The 13,813-nt window shown below is 59.6% G+C and overlaps 1 protein-coding gene across 4 annotated transcripts in view; it reads left to right on the top strand.

Annotated features, from left to right (window-relative positions):
- The window catches only part of LOC129514700 (phosphofurin acidic cluster sorting protein 2), a 55,457-nt gene that overhangs the window by 1,192 nt on the left and 40,452 nt on the right, over window positions 1–13,813 (top strand). The window contains exon 1 of one of the 4 annotated variants that reach the window (XM_055333436.1): window positions 9,105–9,172. The exons of the other annotated variants lie outside the window; for them this stretch is intronic. The gene's annotated coding sequence lies outside the window, so the exon portion shown is untranslated. Of the gene's footprint in view, window positions 1–9,104; window positions 9,173–13,813 lie in introns of those variants that run through there. 4 annotated transcript variants of the gene reach the window in all.

Below are 13,813 nucleotides of genomic sequence, written 5' to 3'. Positions count from 1 at the left end.
CGCGGGGAGGGCGGCCTCCTGCCGAGGGGGCCACACGCTCCGCCACAGCTCGTTCTCCAGGAGCCGGGGAGCCCGGTGTGGGCGCTTCTGGTCGGTGGGGTTCGCCCTCCAGGAGTGCAGGGCCGGAGGTCGGAGCACTGGCTGTGCCACCTGGAAAGGATGGGCCTCAGCACATCTGCTAGATGCGCATGGGGCCTCCTGGAGGATGCAGTGTCCCTGTGTGACCTCAGGGTCAGCGCCAGCCAGGGTTTGGGGCCAAGGACTCCGGATCCACCTGCTTGCTTCTTCTCTGTCTGGGAAGTCTCTGTCAGTGCCCCCTTGTTACACCACGTGCCCCCGGGCAGGGTGCAGACTGCAGCCTCTCGGTGCCGCAGGTCTTCAGCAGCTTCCTGGGGCTCCCTGAAAGACCCCTGCATTTAGACTGGGGGTGGTGGTGGGAGAGGTTGCAGGAGATGCCAGGAGGGTGGAGCTGCATTTAGAGGCCCTGTCAGCCCCTCCTGGAGTTGGTCTGGGAAGGCCACTCCAGGGAGGGTGGGATGAGAAGGCTGGGCAGCGCCAGGTGCTGGGGGCTCCGTGGCTCAGCGTGGGTGGGACATGGCAGGTGAGGGGACACGACGGCAGGTTGTGTCCTGAAGCCACAGAGTCGTCAGGATAGGCAGGCACAGTTTATGGCTTGAATGTAGAGAACATCGGGTTTAGCAGACGCCCCCCCACTTGTCCTGGTGAGCGTGGCCCCTCCCTGAGAGGTGGTGCTGGTCCCTTGCTTGTACCCTCTGCGCCGGAGAGTCCTTGCGCAGGCTGTTCCCGTTTGCTCTTGGGACTTTATGTAAAAGGGGTCAAACTCTCTCTGCTCCCCTGCATGTCTTGCTCTTGCCCAGTCTTAAGTTTTGGAGTGACATTGCGCCAGCGGCGGTCAGGGCTGCAAGGCGGTCCCTGCAGAATGACAGTGTGGGTCTCTGCTCTTCAGGGGACCTTTGGCCAGTTTCCTACGTGCTGGTGTCAGGATTTGAGGGCCTGTCCTCTGCACGGGCCCGTCGGAAGCACGTGCCGTAGTAGGGTTTGGGGGTGTGTGCTCAGTATTGCTACTGAGCGGCTTCGCGGAGTGCGGTTGTGCCAACTCCAGCCCCCAGCGGCGAGGATGAGCGTCCCCAGTACTCTGCATTCTTGCCAGCACTTTGCCTGACTTTTAATTTCTGCCAATCTGGTGGGTGTGAAATGGTTTTGTGGTTTTAATTTGAATTTCTCTGATTACTAATGCAGGCTGTTGGTGCTTCCTCGTCAGCAGAATTGCAGGTCACTTCCTCTGCCAATTATTCTTTTTCCTTATTTTTAGTGCCCACCCCGCCTTGAGTCTCGGCACTGTCTTTAGAGGACAGGAATCCTTCCCCGCCTAGAGGTGTTGAGACCGTCTTCTGCCATCCCCGTGAATGTCTTGGCCGTCTGCAAGGCCTGCGCACCCGCTTTGGCCTGGGGGCTCTTGTTTCCTGCTCTTCCCCTCTGGTCACAGCAGCAAGCTCTCTGCTCTTCCCCGGGGGCTCCTGCCAGGTGTCATGGGTTACCTCGGGGTCACTGCACCTGGTGGCAGTCCTCCCCGCTGACCCTCCCTGGGGGCCTCCCGGGCGTGCCCCCTGCTGGGTTCCCAGAGCAGCTGCTGCCCCCCCCCACCCCCCCGGTTCTGGGTCACTTTACACCGTTGAGCTTCCTATTTATTTTTCGTTCCTATTGGGGGTTATTAATCAATTTTGAAATTTTACGAGACTGGTCATCCTTCCCCGTGCTTATTGTTCACTCATGTCTGTCTTCTACGAACTCCCTGTTTGCATCCCTGGCCCACTTGAGGGACCTTGTTGTGGTTTAGTTTACTCGGTGGAGGGATGTCCAGCTGGCAGTGCAGGTTCTGGCAGCGGTGTGCCCGTCAGCCACACCCCAGCAGGACGAGGCCGCTGCTCTGCACCTGCAGGCAAGTGCAAGTCCCCTTGTTGTCCAGCTTCTCAGTGCTGTCATGGGCAGCATGTGGCTCTTGGGCTCACCCACGCCGAGTCTGAGTCCTCAGCTCCTTCCACTTGGTGTACAGTGTCCCCACTGCAGGAATAAAGCGCGCTTTGTGTCAACTTGATCCTTCTGGTAGGTGGGTGGGTTGTTTCCACTTTAAGGCTCTTGGGTTTAAAGCTGCTACAACCCTTTGGGTGCAGGACTTTGAAAGTCATATGCTTTCACTTCTCCTGAGTAATAAGTGGCCACGGGGGGGGGGGGGGCACGTGCCAGTCTCAGGAAGAACTCCCGGTTTTCTGAAGTGGTGGCACCATCTGCAGCTGCTACCGGCCGTTGTGTTACATTCCATGCCACCATCTTGTGACTTTCAGCCATTCTGACAGCTGGGTGACGGCTTCTCCTGAGAGTTTATTATGTGCTTAATGTGAGTGGATGTTGAATATAACAAAATGGTTGTTTTTTTTTTTTTTTAAATCAAGAGCATCATGTGATTTTCCTTGACTCGCTGTCATGTTACGTAACATTACTCTACGTAAATGGATTTTCTGGTATTAAACTAACCTTCCATCCTTAGAAAAATTCCAGCCTGGTCATGCAGCATTACCCTTCTTGTTCGTTGGTGGGTTTATGATTACGATTTTGTTTAGGACTCCAGCATGCGTACGTAGAGTCTGCGGCCTCACCAGATATTGGCACCAAGATATCTCGTGGGATGTGCTTTGGAGTGTGTCCTCTTTTGCTGTCCTGTGGTGGTGTTGATGCGAGACTGGAATTGTGCATCCTCTGAATGTTTGGGAAAAGTCACCCATAAAGTAACTATAGCTTGGGGTTGCTTTGTAGGTAGCACAACCAAGATTCGGTGTCTTTAGCGGTTTAGGACACTTTCTCCTCCTCTGAGCTCGTTTTTTTTTTTTTTTTTTTTAATGTGTATTTCTGAGAATTTGTCCATTTCATCCAGATTTTCAGGTCTATTGGCACAAAGCTGCTCGTGATAGTCTTTTTTCAATGGCTGCAGTGTCTGTAGAGCTGTTCCCTTCAGTTCCTCCCATTGACTCTGCGGGTAGGCAGGCACACTCCGATCTGTCTCACCAGAGGCTCGTTGGTGTTTATTTTATTATTATTATTTTTTAAGATTTATTTATTTGTGAGAGACACAGAGAGAGAGGGGGGCAGAGACATAGGTGGAGGGGGAAGCAGGCTCCCCCCACAGGGAGCCTGATGCGGGACTCGATCCCGGATCCCCGGATCCCACTCTGAGCCACCCAGGCGTCCCTCATCGGTGTTTAAAAATGAACACTGGTTGTTTATTTCCTGGCACATATGCTCCTCGGGTTTATTTCGCTGTTCTTGTTCTTATTTCTCAAGACCCATGGGTGGCTCCTTGTTTTCCTCCTTGTGTCCTGTCCTACAGCATCTGTATCTACCGAACAAGGGCTGCCTGGGCTGCACCTCACAAGCTTTTATACAGAGTCATCCCACTAAAAGTGTTCTTTATATTTCCCATTGTTCTTTTTTTAACCTCCCAGGATATTTCAAAGTTTCTTAATATACAAACATTTGGGGTTTTTTCCTAGTTCTTTTCCCATGATCCAGTTCATGTCTCTTCTTCCCATGGTTCTTTTCTAACTAGTCATGTTGTGGTCAGAGAAAGTGGGCAGTATGACACCAGGTCCTTAACATTTTTGGGGGCTTGCCTTATGGCTCACTGTGAGGTCAGTTTTCACAGTCTGTGTACTGAAAAGGAATGTGTGTCTGGCAGCCGGCGGTGCTTGATGTCTGTCCATCCCTGCCGTCCTCAGATCTGTTCCCCTTTTTGTCTGCTGCAGAAATGTGTTAAGACCTTCTAGCCTTGGGGTGCCTGGGTGGCTCAGTCGGTGAAGCGTCGTGATCCCGGGGCCCCTGAGTCGGGCTCCCTGCTTGGGGGGGTCCTGCTTCTCCCTCTCCCTCTGCAGCTCCCCACTCCCGCTCCTGTTCATGCTCTCTCACTCTGTTTCATTCAAAAAAATGAAGTCTTTTTTTAAAAAAAGCCCTTCTCGCCTGATGGTGGATCTATCTATTTCTCTTGGATTTCTGTTACTTTGAGACTACATCACGAGCCATATGTATTTGGACTAGAATACCTTCCAAGTGCCTTGAACTTTGAGGCCACACAACTCTATCTGGTGATCCTCTGCATCTGAATTGCACTTTGGTGACAGGATAGCCCAGGGTAGTTTCGTCTCTTTTCTTTAGACTTTTCTGTATCCTTACATGTGGCTTGTGTCTTTGGTTTTCCGGCATGGATCTAGAATCTATATTCATTCAATCTGAATCCTTGTTTTTTTAACTAGATTAACTAGAACATCCATCCCATCTGTTGTCACTTATCAAAATTATTGACGTTTGGGTTTGTAGCTACCGTTTTGTTTTTCGTGCTTACTATTTTCCTGGTTTTATTTATTTATTTTTTAAAAACAATTTTTTTTTAATTTACTTATGATAGTCACAGAGAGAGAGAGAGAGAGAGAGAGAGAGAGAGAGAGGCAGAGACACAGGCAGAGGGAGAAGCAGGCTCCATGCACCGGGAGGCCGATGTGGGATTCGATCCCGGGTCCCCAGGATTGCGCCCCGGGCCAAAGGCAGGCGCCAAACCGCTGCGCCACCCAGGGATCCCATTTTCCTGGTTTTTTACGTCTGTTTTTCTCATTTGTCTTACCTTATTTTGTCCTGATATCTTTCCTTATTCTGTTTCCACTTCATATATTAGTTTGAAACTTAGCGCTATTTCTGCGTTAGTGGTCACTGTGGAAGTTGTAATGTGCATGTACTGGCAGTGGTTTTCGTACGGGGGGGAGGCAGAGGCAGAGGGAGAGAGGGAGTCTTAAGCAGGCTCCCGGCCCAGTGCGCCCGGCCCGGAGCTGATGGGGGGCTCAGTCTCAGCACCCTGAGATTGTGACCTGAGCTGACACCACGAGTCAGACCTCAAACAACATAGCTGCCCAGGCGCCCCCGCACTGGCTATATTTTAAAATTAATTTATCTTTATCTGTTCGTGACAGACATGAGGATAGATCTTCCAACACCTATTTTGACAAAACTCTTTCAGGCTTATAGGGTCCTGTTCGTCATATTTTAATTGTCTCCTCTCACTAAGGCCACAAGAGGTTGTTATTCCTTTATTCCGGTTGCACTTACTTGATTCACCTGGAAACTCACCACTTGCTTTTCTTCATTCTTCCGGCAACTCAGAGCCTGAAATTGTTTTCCTCTCCTGTAGGTCTGAAAATGCACCTTTAGGATTTTCTTTGGGTGAGGGTGTGTTGATAACTAACTGCTCTTTCTGTGTTCTGAAAACGTTTACCCTGGTTTCTGCAGGGTGTTCCGCAGGGTGGGGGTGCAGGTGGCGTCTCCCCTCCGCAGGTGCAGGTGTTGGGGGTGTGTGTGGAGTGTGAGGGTGCAGGTGATGCCTCCCCTCCTCACGTGCAGGTGTTCTGGGTGGGGTGGGGTGTGGGGGTGCAGGCGGTGTCTCCCCTCTGCACATGCAGGTGTTGGGGGGTGTGGGGGTGCAGGCGGCATCTCCCCTCCGCATGTGCAGGTGTTGGGGGGGTGTGGGTGCATCTCCCTCCGCACATGCAGGTGTTGGGGGTGATGAGGTGTCAAGGTGCAGGCGGCGTCTTCCCTCTGCACGTGCAGGTGATGGGGGGTGTGAGGGTGCAGGTGGCATCTCCCCTCCACACGTGCAGGTGTTGGGGGTGACGAGGTGTGGGGCTGTGGCGCCGTCTCCCCTCCGCCCATGGAGGATGCACCTTCCCTGACTTTGCTCCCAGTTTTGCTCCTCAGAAGTGGGCTGTGAGTGAAGCAAGACTCCTTCGAAGGCCGGTCCTCCTCCCTGGTGGCTTTGCCTTGCCCTGTGGTGTCCAGGTGTGGTTTCCTCCTGACACCGCCCCGTCAGGGCTGGGGCTTCCAACGTCGCGGGACGGCGGTGTTTCCCAGTTCTGGGAAGTGTCAGCTCCGCGGGTGCAGTTGCTGGCTCTGTGGCGTGCGCTGCGTCCTCCCCTCGGGGTAACATCTGGGGGTGCAGGAGCCCTTCCCACCGGGTGATCGTGGAGGGCGTGGGCTGGGCAGCTTTTGCATGTCGCTGCGATGGTGGCCGCTGTCAGCCGTCCCTCTGCCTCCGTCTGCTCCCGTTGCCCTGCGGCCTGCATGAGGGGACTCGCCGTCTCCCTCCTGCCCCCGCTTGGCGTGGCCCTGCAGTGGCTGCTGGGTGAACGCGCCCGGAGCCCAGGCCCAGCGGCGGTGCTCTGCTCAGGAACGTGGGTTCCGCCTCTCACTGGAGGGTGTGTGCCGGGACAGTGCGGGGCTGGGGGTAGGGGCGAGCAGGCCAGCCAGCTGTGGACTTGGCTGGCGGTTGGGGTTATCGGCTGTGTGCACGGTGAGTGGACCCGGCGTTTGCAGTGTCTGAAGGACCAAGTCTGCTCCGAGGCAGGGAGTGAGGACGCCTGTGGGTTGGCATCTGTGGGGCGGACTCGGGCAGCCAGTGCCCCCTGCTGCAGCTCACGTCAGCCCACCCGTACGTGTGGATGGGCTTTGGTGAGGAAGGAAGCAGCTGCCTTGAAGGGCCCAGATGGGTGCTTTGCCAGGACAGATGTGTGGTCTCATCTGACGTTCAAGGGCCTGTGAGCTGGGTGGGAACCACTGGGTTGCCCTGCTGTGCACTCGTCCCTTCTTGGGATCTGGGCTCCAAAAGCAGCTTTCCCCCTGCTTCTGCCCAACATGCCACCACCCCACCCAGGTGGGTGGATGAGGAAGAGTGTGTGTCCTTGGGTGCCAGCAGTGGGGCTAGGAAGGTTGTTCCAGAGAGTGGCTCTGCAATCAGGAAAAATGATGGGTCTTTTTTTCTTTTTCTTTTCTTTTCTTTCTTTATATTATTTTTTATTAGAAGATTTTATTTATTCATTCATGAGGAACAGAGAGAGAGAGAGAGAGAGGCAGAGACACAGGCAGACTCCACGCAGGGAGCCCAATGTGGGACTCGATCTGGGGACTCCAGGATCATGCCCTGGGCTGAAGGCAGGCGCCAAACCGCTGAGCTACCCAGGGATCCCCTCTTTTTTCTTTTTAAAAGATTTTATTGGGATCCTTGGGTGGTGCAGCGGTTTAGCGCCTGCCTTTGGCCCAGGGCGCAATCCTGAAGACCCGGGATCAAATCCCACGTTGGGCTCCCGGTGCATGGAGCCTGCTTCTCCCTCTGCCTGTGTCTCTGCCTCTCTCTCTCTCTCTCTCTCTCTCTCTCTCTCTGTGACTATCATAAATAAATAAAAATTTAAAAAAATTTTATTTATTTATTCCTGAGAGAAACAGAAAGAGAGAGAGAGGCAGAGACCCAGGCAAAGGGAGAAGCAGGCTCCATGCAGGGAGTCTGACGCGGGACTTGATCCCAGGACTCCAGGATCATGCCCTGGGCTGAAGGCAGATGCTCAACCGCTCAGCCGCCCAGGCGTCAATGATGGGTGTTTTGGGGCTCATGATGGGTCACATCTCGAGTTCTCCAGGGGCCCGGGTGTCACAGGGCCTGGCCAGAGTGATCCACACAGAGCTGGGTGCTCAGGTGCAGGCGGGCAGGAGGGGGAGCAGCATGCCGCCGTGCACCCAGGCCCCACGAGTCGAGCACATCGTCCCCGCAGGCACAACCCAGCCTCATCCAACCCTGTAGCCGGCCCCCGGCTGCTGCTGCTGTTTGGGAACTGGCACATCTCTGTGTCCCTGCGGCCGTGCTCGGCAGAGTTCGGACTTGGCACCGAGCCCGGCGAGCGCGTGGAGCCGCTGGCCGTGTCCTGGCCTGCGCCTTGTCAGCTCCCGTGGATTGCTAGGCAGCGGCAGGGGACGCAGAGTCAGCCCTGAAAATAGCGTGGGTGCGTATTTACAGTTCCCTTCCGCCCTGGAGGCAGGTTGTCTGGAGGCCCTCAGTCCGGGCGGCCTGTGCGAGAGCCGCGGTGCGCTGTGACCGCCTCGCTGTGTGCGCAGCCTCTGCGGTAAGTGTCTCTGGCCTGCACTGGCTCCGTCCCCTGGGGAGGCGGTGTTCTGTGCTGGGCACCTGACAGGTGGCGACGCAGATGCCCCACGGAGCCACCGTCAACAGCCGTCCGCAGGCAGAGCCTGGCCGCTGCCGGCCTGGCACTTCGCACCCCGTGGAGGCGAGGCTGCAGCCCTGGGTCCGCTGTGGTTCGCCCAGGGCGGGACCTCTGTGGGAGCGCCTGCTAAGTGCTGTCGTCCGCACCCCAAGGGGCCAGAGATGGCGGTGGGAGGCACCAGGGAGCGGGCACCCTTGCCCTCCTCGTGGCCGGGCTTGCACTGGCTGTTCTGTCCCCACTGCCCCCTGGCCGGGCCACAGGCAGCACCCTGCCGTGGTGCCCAGACCCCGAGGCACAAGGAGAGGCCCTCTGGTGGCCCTGCCCCGAGGGCACCTGTGTCCCGATGGTGGGAGAGAATGGCAGGGGACATGCAGTGGCCTTAGGAGGTCAGGTGGACCCACGGTGGGGCTCTGCTCCCGTCGTCAGGTGGGCTGGGTGGGTGTTGGAGGAGCGAGGCCCAGCCTTGTACTCCTCTGTGCTGGGTTTTGCCCTCGGCAGAAAGGGAGGTGCCTCGGAGGTGTCACGGCTGGTTGTCAGCTGGCTCTGTGTCCTCTTTCCATGTGGTAATTCCACGCTCTAGCTCGCGTCCCCCGCACACGTCGCGCAGTCCCAGGTGAGTGATGTGGGCCCAGGGGTCTGTCCACATGTCACCCTCTGTCCTTGCTGAAGGAGGAGCCCTGTTGGCAGGGGGTTGGCCCCTGTCTCGCCCCCCACCCCAGGCCCTTGGAAGCTCTTCCTTCTGCCCGGGTGTGGTTGTGCCCTGAGCACAGCTGGCTCTGCCCACGCGGACCTCAGTCTCCAGCCTCCATGTGGCCCTGGGCCCTTCTGCCCCCGAGTGCTCAATTTGTAGGGCACACATCTGCATTGGGACAGTGGTGGCGCCCCCCTAGGCAGCCCCTCGGGTGACCTCTGGGGTGATTCTTTGTAAATCAGAGCCTCAGACTGCGGACAGCTGGGGCACCTGCATCTTTCATTTAATCTGATGCTTGCTTTCCAGGGTGACCACTGCTGAGCTCGCATCCTATCACGTTACCTCTTCGATTGTGTCACAGCCAGTTAGGACCTCCCGGGTGGGTTCTTTTTAATATTTTATTTTATTATTATTTAAAGATCTTATTTATTTATTCATGAGAGACACAGAGAGAGGGAGAAACACAGGCAGAGGGAGAAGCAGGCTCCATGCAGGAGCCTGACGTGGGACTCGATCCCGGGACCCCAGGATCGTGCCCTGGGCCGAAGGTGGCGCTAAACCGCTGAGCCACCAGGCGTCCCATGGCCATCCCAGGTCTTAGAGGCTGTGGGGGCCGTGGCAGAGGTCTGGGAGGAGCTGGTGTGGATGGGGGTGCAGCCCGTGCCCTCTGCCCTGCAGGGTCCTGGCCTCCGCCTTCTGAGCCGAGCACAGGATGACCACACCTGCTCTCCGCTTGCCTGTTTTGTTTCTTGGAGAATAGTTTCCTCAAGAAAAGGTGATGATACCTCCACCCCCCGCCCCAGGGCGTGTGGCTGGCAGGAGAGCAGGCTGCTCTGGCTCAGCAGTTTGGACAGGCACACATTCCATCCTGTGCCAGCAGGACACCGAGGCCCCCGGGGAGGGGACAGCTGTGTCACCAGCCCCACAGTCGGGGGATACAGGAAACTGTGCTGGCCTCAGGCTCCCTGGAGAGCTGGGATGTCCCACACGCGCTCTGTACCTGAAATAGCCCGGGCTGCCTCTTGGTTTTAGGACTGGGGTGAGAAAGCACTGCCACAGCCAGCTCGGGGCAGGCCCCCAGCCACCGCCTTGCCTTCTAGGAGCGCACCCGACAAGGTTCGGAGAATTTCCGATTTAGCTGTTTGTGTTTGGAACGAGCAGAAACGTGCCTGCGTAGCCTGCTTAGAAGAGTGCCTGGTGAAGTTCCTCCACGGCGGCATTTTTCCAGTTATCCTGAGAGGAGGGGACAATGAGGTCCCTGCTCCTGAGCAGTGAGGCCAGGCACACTGTTTTTGTGGCTGTTGGCCCAGGAGAGAGGCAGGCAGCCTCCCCGGGACCCAGAGTCACAGTAGGGGATCTCGCCACGCGCCCCCTGTGCCGGCTGACCCCCACGGTAGGGCGAGGTGGAGCCAGGGCGTGCCCCCCAGAGGGGTGCTTGTGGCTGTCCGCCAGCACCCCCAGTGCTGTCCCAACCCCCTCCTCCCGCCCTCCTGCGCCGGGCGCCCAGCTTGGCATTCCCATCGTCATCTGAGATTTGCTCCCTGGCAGCTGTTGCCTTTCCTGCCTGGACGGGCAGCCCCAGAACCAGGCACGGCCTGCTGCCCCAGCCTCCAGCACCACCCTGGGCACCGGACTGGCTGGTGGCTGTGGAGACGACGCGGGGTTCTCCGGGAGCTCTGGGAGAGCCTCGCGTGCGTGGCTCCCACGTTCCGTGTCTGTAGTGTGGTACCCTCTGGGGGGATTGCTGTGCTGTAAGCCCCCAGAGGGCCTCTCCCATGGCTGAGGGGTGGGGCACGCCCGCGGCACCCTCCGCAGACCTGAGGCTCTGGGTGACTGGCGGCTCCACTGCGGGTTCGCTTTGCTGCAGAGCCCAACAGGCACGTCACAGACAGAATGAGACCTCCGCGGCCGGGCAGCGGCACACCGGAGACGCAAGTGGGCGGAGGAGAGGCGAGTGCCCGCCTGCACCCGCAGCCGCCGAGCGCCGCCTCTGCCCAGCCCCCAGCTCTGCCCCTCACCTCTCGGGCTCTCACAGATCCTGCAGAGAGGAGGGCTGTGAGGCAGGGCCCACCCGAACAGGTGCGCCTGACCCACTGTGCTGGCACCTTCCGGGCTCTTTCACGCTGTGGACACGATCCTGAGAAATGACTGCTGTGCCCACGGAGGGTGCTGGGAAGTGGCCGAGGCTGCAGGCCCGTGCAGCTGACTGTTGTCCTGGCCTCGGTGTGGTCCTGCCTCTCACTCAGTGACTGCCTTGGCTTACCTGAGCGTGGTCCCTTCCGGAGGGGCCCAGAGCTGCGCCCTGATGTCCACGGCACCGGGGGGGTGGGAAGGGTGACAACACCCCTGGACACCAGGGGCCCGAGCCCGAGGGTTTCCAGGAGGCTGCTACTGGGGGGAGGTGTGTGCGCACGAACCCCTTGTTGGGACCACACAGGAGTTTCTCCAGTTGTGGCTGAGCCTGCGGGGGTGTGGCCATGAGAGAACTGGAGGGGGTGGGCGCTGTCGGGGACAGCAGGGGACAGCAGGGTCGCAGTGGTAGCTGGAGGAGAGGGGGCTCGCAGGCAGTGTCTGTGGTGGGGAGGGAGGGGGCGAGAGGTGCATGCCAGGAGGAACAGGTGGCCGTGTGCGTCCTGGCGGGAGAAGCAGGTCTTTGGGTGGATCAGCTGTTTCTCAGAAGAGTAAGTGTCGGAGCGGGGGGGGGGGGGGTGTAAGGCGGTGGCCCCGACAGTGCTGCAGAGACCCAGGTGGGCTGGGCGCCCGGATGTCCTTGCTGAGGGCCTGGGTGGGCATTGGTGCCAGGCCCTGTTTGTGGCTGTGTCCAGCATCTCCAGTGTGGGGCTGCTGGGGAAGCGAGAGGAACCAGTGGGGGGAAGGGGGCGCCGGGCAGGGGGCCGCGTGGTGGCTCCTGGAGCAGGACCCGGCCCAGGCGTCGTGGAAGTGCCCCCTGGGTGGTCTCAGCAGGGAGTGGATGTGCCAGCAAGCCCCCGCTGTGTCTGTGAGAGGGAGAGGGACAGGGCTCCCTGCGCTCTTCCGGGGCCCTTCCTGGCCGAGGCCACGTCCGTGGGGCCCGCCGTGCTGTGGCGCTTTCCCGCAGGCCCCGGGCTCGTGCCCCCGCGGCTGGCGAGCGGCGTCTCCCCGTGGACCCTGGCCCTGGGGGCGGGGCCGGTACTTCCCAGGTCACCGCCGGGGTCGTGCCCCCTGCCCGCTCGACCTGCTTACCGGCGATCTGGAGGCGGCCGGCGTTGGCCATGGCACCCCTTTGGGGGCCGGGCCCCTTGCTGTGTCCAGGGCGGCCCGTGCAGCCCTGGGGTCAGCAGCCCGCCCGGCCGCACCCATCCCCGGCACCTTCTGTCTGATGCGCTTTTCCTTTGCTGGTTTTGGTCATTTTGGTCACGTTTCCTCAGAAGCCCATCGGGCGTGGGCGGCTTTCCCTTAGGGCTCCCTCCGGGACGTCTGTTTTCTGGTGTGTGTATCCGCTGCTGGCCGCGTGGGGACCTGCTCGCAGACCCCGACCACGGTTCTGGCCTCTGCGGCACTTCGGAGGCGCGTGTGCCACAGGCCAGCGCTCGGTCCCTCCGGGCCCTCCGTGGGGCGCACGGGTCCTCGCTGGCTGCTTGGAAGGGCTACCTGGTGTGCGTCCCGCCCACAGTGGGGAGCCTGCTGTCCCCCGGAGAAGGTTCTGGCTCCTTCCGGGTAGCCTGGGGCCATGCCTGGTGAGCTGGGCTGCGGTGAGGACGTAGCAGGCTCTCTGAGCCCTTGAGAGCCAGAGCCGAAGCAGCTGGAAGGGGGGCCCGGGCCCCCCCTTGCAGTCCACCCCAGTGTGCCCTCACCCCTCTTGTCAGAGAGGCAGGAAGTGGGTAGTTTTGGCCAGGCGAGGGCCATCACTTGACCCTGTCCAGGCAGGCCCTAGGGCTGGCAGCCAGCTGAGCGTCACCTGAACCCGTGTCCTGCCTGGAGCAGGGCCCCCCAGCCCTGGCACTGCATCCCTCAAGTCTGGCCTGCGGCGCGCTCCGGAGGGCACCAGCCCCAGCCTCGCCGTCCTCTGCTAAAGTGAGTCCCATACCTCCTCCAGGGTCTCACCTGCCCGAGACAATGTGGGCTCCCCTGCAGTGGTTGCTGGGGTACACCTGCATGCCTGAGCTGACGCTGGGGCGTTTGGGTCACCAGGTGGAGGCCGCAGCCCCAGGAGGAGGTCCCCTGACGCTTGGTCCTGGACCAGGCCGTGGCCAACAGGCAACACTCTTGCTGAGCATTGTCATCGCTGGCTGGCGGGAGCTTGTGGGGTCCCAGGTGTCCCCGGGGCATCCCCCGACATACACGGAGTCACTGCAGGCACCTGACTCCTCCCTCCTGTGCTCATGCTGACCTCTGACACCCACACCTCGGGGACGGGCTCCCCCTCCGCCTCCTCTGGCACGCTGGCCCCACCACAGGCAGACGGGCTGGACCGGGGCCGGAAGGTGGGCCCCCCGGTGACCCGGCCACTCCTTCTCCTCCCCCCACTTCCAGGGGATTCCAGCCTCCATGATGGAGGCCGTGCTGCCCAGAGAGACACTGAGAAGACACCTCTGACCTTGCCCCTGATTAGCAGGAAGCAGCTGTGTCCAGATAAGGCTCGGACGCCAGAGAAAGCTGAGCTGAGCTGAGCCGAGCCTAGGAAGCTGAGCCCTAGGCTGCCGCAGACAGGTGACCGGCGCTCGGGGTGAGGGTGCAGCTGGAGCCCGCGGCCTTCTGCAGAACTTGGGCTTATGAGCTGTCTGGCCACGGCTCGCCATGGCTGGGCTGCGTTTGCAGGAAGCATGTTGGGCCAGACGCGAGTCCCCAGGCCTTCCCCGACCCAGCCCGGCCCCGGGACGTCCGGCCCACGGATCCTGAGCGGGGCAGGGCGGCCCTCTGCCTCCACCCTGAACTGCGCTCGGGCTCGCTGATCCTGAGAGGTGGGGACTGCGTGGGGGCCTCCTGGCCAGCGGCCACCACGGAGCCCGGCTCCCACCAGGGCAGACACGCGACCGCACGG

Source organism: Nyctereutes procyonoides, unplaced genomic scaffold (assembly GCF_905146905.1).
Source record: "Nyctereutes procyonoides isolate TBG_1078 unplaced genomic scaffold, NYPRO_anot_genome, whole genome shotgun sequence".
Classification (NCBI taxonomy): Eukaryota; Metazoa; Chordata; class Mammalia; order Carnivora; family Canidae; genus Nyctereutes; species Nyctereutes procyonoides.
Note: the sequence above shows the minus strand (reverse complement) of the source record. Positions and strands in the feature narration are given on the sequence as shown.